General features: G+C 36.8%; 1 pseudogene; it reads left to right on the top strand.

Annotated features, from left to right (window-relative positions):
* The first annotated feature begins 3024 nt into the window (after positions 1–3024).
* Positions 3025–3951, top strand: LOC130847893 (olfactory receptor 140-like; annotated as a pseudogene).
* The last annotated feature ends 4424 nt before the right edge of the window (positions 3952–8375 follow it).

Below are 8375 nucleotides of genomic sequence, written 5' to 3'. Positions count from 1 at the left end.
AAGTTCTCCTCAACTCTTCAATAAACTTCAGGAAATGATTGAGTTGTTGGCAAGACCTGCTAATGATGGTGAAATCCCCTGAGGTCCTATTAGCCACAGCTAAGGAGCTTGTTAGAAATTGCCCACAAATGGGATATGTGGTTGTAATTTTAAGGTTCATCCAAAGGTACCATTTATAAACATACAAACACACTTGTTATAGCTGAACTTGTTGGCATTTTTAAATCTCACAACATCTTTCTTGGTGGACTAAGAGCTGCCTGTAACCTTGGCCATGGACCTAGGACAGATAAGTTTATAGGTGAGTTGTTTTTTTGTTTTTGTTTTAGTTTTAGATTTTGTTTTTCCAGGAAATGATAGACTCTAAGGTTTAAATGGATTTTACAAATTGTATTATCACCCCTCACCCTCAACTATCTGATATTAAAATGTATCTTTTTCATCACACAGAACATCAAAAAAACATAGATTGAAGTTCAATACTACCAACTTAGAAGTAGAAATATTTTGGTGTCTTTTTTCCTTACTGATATATATTTAAATTAGTAAGAAGAATAAAAAGATTAGTTAGAATTAAATAAGAATAATTATACAGTTTAAATTTGCATCCAAATTTGTCTCCACTTTATGTTACAACTGAAAAATTTTCCTCAATATTGTGCAAATTGTAAAAACATCTGTTAAAATCTGCACATTATTCAAGAGATACACTATATTTCAATTATCCATTTCTCAAATGTTGAACATTCCATACCTTTTTAAAATTTTCCACAGCTGTTAATAATTGTGCTGAAGATATTTGTAAATAATGATTTTTCTCCTTTAAAAATACTTTCCATTAGGTATTATTCCTAGAAAGAGTACTGAGCACCAAAGAAAAATGAAAAAGTGACTTCTATTCCTTCATAGATATTTCTAAAAGTGTTTTGTTATATTAATTATGTCTAATTTTTACCTTATGTAGCCTATACCCTTTTCTGATCTTCTGGGGGAACCTACCTCAGAATTAAAAAATACAATGAAGCTGCTTCACTTCGTTTCCTCATAACTACAGTTTTCCATTTTCAAGTTAATTTTTATTGGAGTATAGTTCATTTACAATGTTGTGTTAATTTTAGTTTTTTTAAAGATTTTTTTGATGTGGACCATTTTTAAAATCTTGATTGAATGTGTTACAATATAATTCTGCATTTTTTTTTTATGTGTTGGTTTTTTGGCCCCAAAGCATTTGGGACCTTAGCTCCCTGACTAGGGGTTGAACTGCACCCCCTGCATTGGAAGGCAAAGTCTTAACCACTGGGTACCAGGGAAGTCCCTGTTGTGTTCATTTTGGATAGTTAAAAAATAAAGCTTTTTGCAATTTATCTTTGAAAGAAAAGACATACTTTTGCAGAATACATTTTATTGTCTTTATTTTTTTTTCTCTTCTCTTTTCTTTGGGAAAATTTATGTCCCAAATTTCTTATTCTATTATGAATTCAGTAGCCTGTAACCAGGAATAATAGAGGATGGATCCTGTGGGAAGATGGGAGAAGGAGGCACTCTCCTGTGTATGTAATGTATATGTATATAAAGGAGTAGGAAGATGATTGCTATCACAAATGGATGCCTTGTTGCTGTCTTGTAATGAATTTAAGTTATGAAGGGCATTTAACAAGGGCTCTCTTCATGGCTTTGTGTGAACAGATATACATTCATGTACATAGTAAGTGCCCAATAAATATTTGGTGAAGGAATGAACTTGGAATAGGTACTTACCTTAAGTAAAAGATGTTATCTGTGTCTGTTAGTCTGTATACATATGTATGAATGTACACTACATTATCTATCTCTCTATCTTACTGAGCAGACTCTTTTGTTCTCCACCCTTACTTCTAATTTTCAGAACTTTGAAAATAAGGATTTCCTGTTGTTGAAAGATCCTTGTGTACTGAAAACCTGTGCAAGAGTTTTTTAGTTGTTTTTCTTTTGTTTTTTATCCAAGTCTATAGAAGGTGTAAATTTAGTGAATACAACAATGTTAAATTCAAAGTGGAACAGAATTTTGAAGAATAGAAAATTTCAATTAGCAAACACGATAATTATCTTGAAAGTAAAAAAAAACCCAGTAACATACTTTTTCCTAGAGACAATTAAATACTTTTATACTTATCCCATAAGGTGTGTCAGAAATAATAACTGGACTGCAGCTTTCTTTCAGATGTTTACTTATGTTTCTCATAAATTACAGAGTAATGATAAACAGAGCAAGAGAAAAAGAGCACTTGAATTCCTCCTAGGTTGATAGCCTGGGGATTCAGGCATATTTGTACCCATGGTGAATAGCAACCCACCAAGCACTTACTCTTCACCTAAGGGGTTTCAGACACTGCAGACATCATGCCAGGCACTACGGTTAGTGAGGAAACACAGTTGAATATCTTATGTGTTCTGGTTGGTACCAGGTAGAGGGTGTCACCAGCAACATATATATTTCCCTAAACCACCTTCTCATGATAAATATTTATTGACCATGTTTCTCTTTCCACAGTTAGAGCTGAGGGCTCTGGTGTAAATTCTCATGGGAAAGGGGATAAGACTTTCTTACCTCTGTGTGGCACCTCTCAACTTACAAGCTATATCTGAGAAATAGAATGTGTAACCTCAGAGACAGAGGAGGTATTGGAAGCACCAGACACTGAGATGACTTAGCAAAATCACATGGAGTTGAGTCCAGGAGGAGAATCCAGATCCCATGTAAATAGCCTAGTGTTTTCTCAGTAAGTTACATATTGAATACTTCCCTACAGATATTTTACAGGTGACAGGTACTAGATGTCTGAATAAATGAAAAGCATCACAGAAAAATTAAGAACAAATCGAAACGAGTACTGGGGCAAAAGTGCCAAGGACATGCTCCACAGTTGCAGCGACTGACATGCTTTTGTTCTAAGAAATTCAGATTATAATTCTTTCATTGTTAATATGCACCATTCTTTATTCATTTATAGGTAATTCATACCCCAGGAAGGTGTTAGCTCCTAAATGGAGCTCTTCAGACCTCCCAACAATGTGACTGAATTTATTTTCTTGGAACTCACACAGAACCCACAGTTGCAGAAAATACTCTTCATTGTCTTTCTGTTCATTTTCCTATTTACTGTGCTGGCCAATCTGCTCATTGTCATTACCATCTCCCTTAGCCCCACGCTTTCTGCTCCCATGTACTTCTTCCTCACTCACTTGTCCATCATAGATGCATCCTTCACCTTTGTCACCACCCCCAAGTTGATCAATGACCTGCTGTACCAGAGGACAACCATCTCCTGGGGTGCCTGCCTGACTCAGCTCTTTGTGGAGCACTTCCTGGGAGGATCAGAGGCCATCAACCTCACTGTCATGGCCTATGACCGCTATGTGGCCATCTGCAAGTCTCTGCACTACACGACCATCATGCAACAGGGACTCTGTCAGCTCCTAATGGTGGTGGCCTGGTTTGGGGGAATACTACATGCCACTGTGCAGATTCTCTTCATGGTTGACTTGACCTTCTGTGGTCCCAATGTCATTGATCACTTCATGTGTGATTTCTCCTCACTGATGGAACTTGCCTGCAGCGACACATACAGGCTTGGAGTGGTGGTGGCAGCTAACACAGGGGGCATGTGCTTGCTCATTTTTTCCATGCTACTCATCTCCTACACTGTCATTCTGAGCTCCCTGAAATCCCATGGCTCTGAAGGATGACACAAAGCCCTGTCTACATGTGGTTCCCACTTTACAGTAGTGGTACTATTTTTTGTCCCTTGTATATTCACCCATGTGTGTCCTGTGGCCACCTACTCTGCAGACAAGTGGGTGACTGTGTTCTACGCAGTCCTCACTCCCATGTTAAATCCTATCATTTACACAGTGAGAAACAGCGAGGTGAAAATTGCCATGAGGAGTTTGTTGAAAAGGAGAGTAACTTAGGCTGTTCATGATGCCAAGAAATTGATGATTTCTACACATAGGGAGGACTGTATAGGTTCTAAATTGTGATAGAAAGTAAGACATTTTGTAGATCATTGACAGAAAAAAAAGTCCAGAAACTGTTGATATTTAACATTGGCTAGATATATTTTATACATTTTGATAAATTTTAATATACTTTCAAGAGGCTTCAATATTCATGTTCATAGCTTCACATAGGGCAATGGAAAGAAAAACTATAAAGCCATACTTTGATGATTGTAGAGTGTGTTTTTCTCCAGAGCTTTACATCTATGTTACTCAATTTTTCATATATTTCAATTGGATGAAATTGTCTTTTCCCTAAGATATTGATTAAAACTTCTATTTTTGCCTAGACCACGATAAAGCAAAAAAGGGAGAGAAATTCTTCTATAGATACACAGGGAAGTCACAGTTCAGTGAAGGACACATAGTTAAATTTTCTTTCTTTTTTTTTTTTTTTTTGTACAGTGATTTAACAGAAGCAAAAATAGAGGCATCCACAAAAGGAGGAAAGAAGAATTCACAATCCAATTGTTTCCTAGGTAAAAATAATAATAATAATAAATAAATGAATAAATAAATAAATAAATGGAAGAAAGAAAGAAAGAAAGAAAGAAAGAAAGAGAGAAAGAAAGAAAGAGAGAAAGAAAGAAAAGAAAAAAACCAGAAATTTTGAAATTAGTCTTCATTGTTTCTGTTTTCTTAAATGTACTTAGTCGTATGTGGTATGTTTAGGTGTATAGATAGAAAAGTATCTGCAGTCTTAATGATTCACTTTGTCCTTCAAGTAGATTGTGTCAGTATGTTGTAGCCTTGTCTTACATGTCTCAGCAGTACAGGTTTTTTCTTCTTTTTGAAAGTGAAAGTTGTGCCACGTCACTTTTACAAAGCCCAACACTAACATAGTAACAGAATTTTTTAAAGCAAAAATCCCCTTTAGATTTCTTTCCCATTAGTGAAAACAAGTACTGATGTTGATCTTTACAAAGCAAAGTGGCTAAGGTGAACTTTCATGAAAGTGGGGGATACACACTATTCTCCTCTATGCACCTAGAGGTTATCAGGTCATCTTACATGATTACATCACTCTATAAATCAGAACTTCTCTGATACAACACTACAACTCATGTTTTTTCTCACACATGTCACTTTCTCTAACTCAGTGGTCAACTGGAGCTACTTCTTTCATAATTTGACCACACAGCAATGCCAGAACATGTTACTAGTGTGACCATATTTACTAAGTTGGGCAAGTCCAATTACAGGAGGCAATAATATACAATGCAGGGAAGAGTATCTCCTCAGCAACATTCCCTTATGCCAATATACAAAAATAAAGCCAAATGAATTAAATACCTAAATGTAAGACCACAGATTATAAAACTCCTAGAGGAAAGCACTCTTTGGCATAAATCACAGTAATATTTTTTTTGGAATCTTCTCCTGGATGTGTCTTTGTTTTTTAGAAATAGAAGAGTAAATGCTTTTTGTGGTCTCAAATGAAAACCTGGTTGTTTCAAAGTCCTCTTCTTCTTAGTAGAAGTTTGATAACATTTATTGTCCCAAGTGGAAAGCATGTGTAGGAACTTCCACACAGCATTTTCATTCTTTACTGTGTGTATTTTTACAAGCAGCCCATATCTGCAGTGAAAGAAGGACCTACAATGGCAGTTTTTAGCTCCTGTCTTCTTTTCAAAATATTTGCCTCACAAAATATTGTTCCCTTGTCAGTTCTCTAATTCTTTCAAATACATGCATTTTACATCTTTCTAACTCTTACGGGGGTTTTTATTGAATTACATCTTACAAAACAACCATTCTTGCTTTTCCAGGTAAAAAATACTATCACTCTGCTTAATTTTCTATTTTGAGAATAGACAGAGCTTCTGTGGATTATTACAGATTTTTGAGGCACTATGTCAGCTATGTTTTCAGTGTCTTATGCTAATTGGAAGATAAAAGTTTTGTTTCTGGGCTGGTGTAGACACCATTTATATAACAAATTCTTTTATTTTATTCAGATAAGCAGAAAATATGATGAGATCTTTGCATTCAGCTGGAAGAGTCATAGAGAATTATACCTATGTATAAATCATTTCTCAAGCTCTGAGTCATAATTTAGTCCACAGCAAACATATTAGCTGAAGATGGCCGGGGAGTAGTAAGACATGAGCTCACTCTTTCATATGTAAACATCAAAATCACAACCAACTGCTGAACAACATTGTCAAAATAATGCTAGAACCTACCAAAAAAGATACCCTGCATCCAAATAAAAGGATAAGCTACAATGACATGGTAGGAGGGGCAAAATCATCATAAAGTCAAATCCCATACCTATTGAGTTGGCAACCCATAAATTGGAAAACAATTATACCATAGAAGTCCTACCAGTGGAGTAAAAGTTCTGAGCCCCACATCAGGCTTCTCAGCCTGGGGGTTTGGCAATGAGGGGAGGAGCTCCCAGAGAATCTGTCTTTGAAGGTTAACAGGGTTTGTTCATAGGAATTTCACAGAGCTGGGGACCCAGAAACTATATTCTTGGAGAGTGCACACAAGGTTGCATGTGCACTAGGATCCAGTGTAATAAAGCAGTGACCTCATAAGAGACTGGACCAGACCTACTAGCTAGTATTGGAGGGTTTCCTGCAGAGTCGGGGGGTGGCTGTGGCTCATGGTGGGGACAAAGACATTGGCAGTGGCACATCTGGGGAGTACTCATTAGTGTGAGCTCTCCCAGAGGCCACCATTAGCCCCAACCTATAGCCTGTAGGCTCCAGTGCTGAGATGCCTAAGACCAAGCAACAAACAGGGTGGGGACAGTTCCATTCATCAACAGACAATCTACTAAAAGTCTTCCTGAGCACAGCCCTGCTCCTCATAGCAGTAGGCAGGAAACAGTTCCCCCACCAGGAAGCCTGCACAAGCCTCTTAGAAAGCTTCATCCACCAGAGAGCAAACAGAAGAATCAAGAAGAGCCACAGTACTGCAGCCTGTGGAATGGAAACCAAAACCACAGAAAGACAGACAAAATGAGATGGCAGAGTAATATATCTCAGAAGAAGGAACAAGATAAAACCCCAGAAGATCAACTAGGTGAAGTAGAGATAGGCAACCTACCAGAAAAATAATTCAGAATAATGAAGGTGAAGATGATCCAAGATCTAGGAAAAAGAATGGAGGCAAGGATCAAGAAGATGCAAGAAATGTTTAACAAAGACATAGAAGAAATAAATTATAAACAGAGATGAACAATTCAATAACTGAAATAAAAAATGCACTAGAAGGAATTAATACCAGAATAACTGAGGCAGAAGAACAGATAGGGCTTCCCTGGTGGGGCAGTGGTTAAGAATCCACCTGCCAATGTAGGGGAAGCAGGTTTGATCTCTGATCCAGGAAGATCCCACATGCCATGGAACAACTAAGCCTGTGTGTTGCAACTACTGAGCCTGTGCTCTAGAGTCTGCAAGTCACAACTATTGAGCCCATGTGCCACAACTACTGAAGCCTGTGTGCCTAGAGCCTGTGCTCTGCAACAAGAGAAGCCACCACACTCAGAAGCCTGTGCACCACAGCAAAGATTAGCCCCTACTCTTGACAAATAGAGAGAGCCCACATGCATCAATGAAGACCCAACACAGCCAATAAATAAACAAATCAATTAATTAAAAAAAAAAAAACAGACGCATGGCCTGGAAGATAGAATATTTGCAAATTAATCAGTGTGATATACCACACCAACAAATTGAAGAATAAAAACCATATGATCATCTCAATAAATGCAGAAAAAACTTTTGACAAAATTCAACACACATTTAAGATAAAAACTCTCTAGCAAGTGAGCATAAGGGAACATACCTTAACATAATAAAGGCCACATTTGGCAAAAGCTACAGCTAGCATCATAGTCACCAGTGAAGAGCTGAAAGCATTTCCTCTAAGATCAGAAACAAGATGAAGTTGTCCACTCTGGCCAATTTTATTCAACATACTTTTGGAAGTCTTAGCCATGGCAATCAGAGAAGAGAAAGAAATAAAAGGAATCCAAATGGAAAAGAAGAAACAAAACCATCACTGTTTGCAGATGACATGATACTGTACATAGAAAATTTTAAAGATGCTACCAGAGAACTACAGCTGATCAATAGATTTGGTAAAGTCACAAAATATAAAATTTGTATACAGAAATCTCTTGTATTTCTATATGCTAAAAATCAATGATCAGAAAGAGAAATTAAGGAAACAATCTCATTTACCATCACATCAAAAGAATAAAATATTTAGACATATGACTACCTAAGGAGACAAAAACTTACACTCCAAAAACTATAAGACACTGATGAAAGAAATCAAGGCAACACAATTAGATAGGAAAAGTATACCATGTTTTTGGATTG

This window comes from Hippopotamus amphibius, chromosome 3 (genome assembly GCF_030028045.1).
Source record: "Hippopotamus amphibius kiboko isolate mHipAmp2 chromosome 3, mHipAmp2.hap2, whole genome shotgun sequence".
NCBI classification, from domain to species: domain Eukaryota; kingdom Metazoa; phylum Chordata; class Mammalia; order Artiodactyla; family Hippopotamidae; genus Hippopotamus; species Hippopotamus amphibius.
The sequence above is the reverse complement of the archived record's forward strand: the minus strand, read 5'-3'. Positions and strand labels throughout refer to the sequence as shown.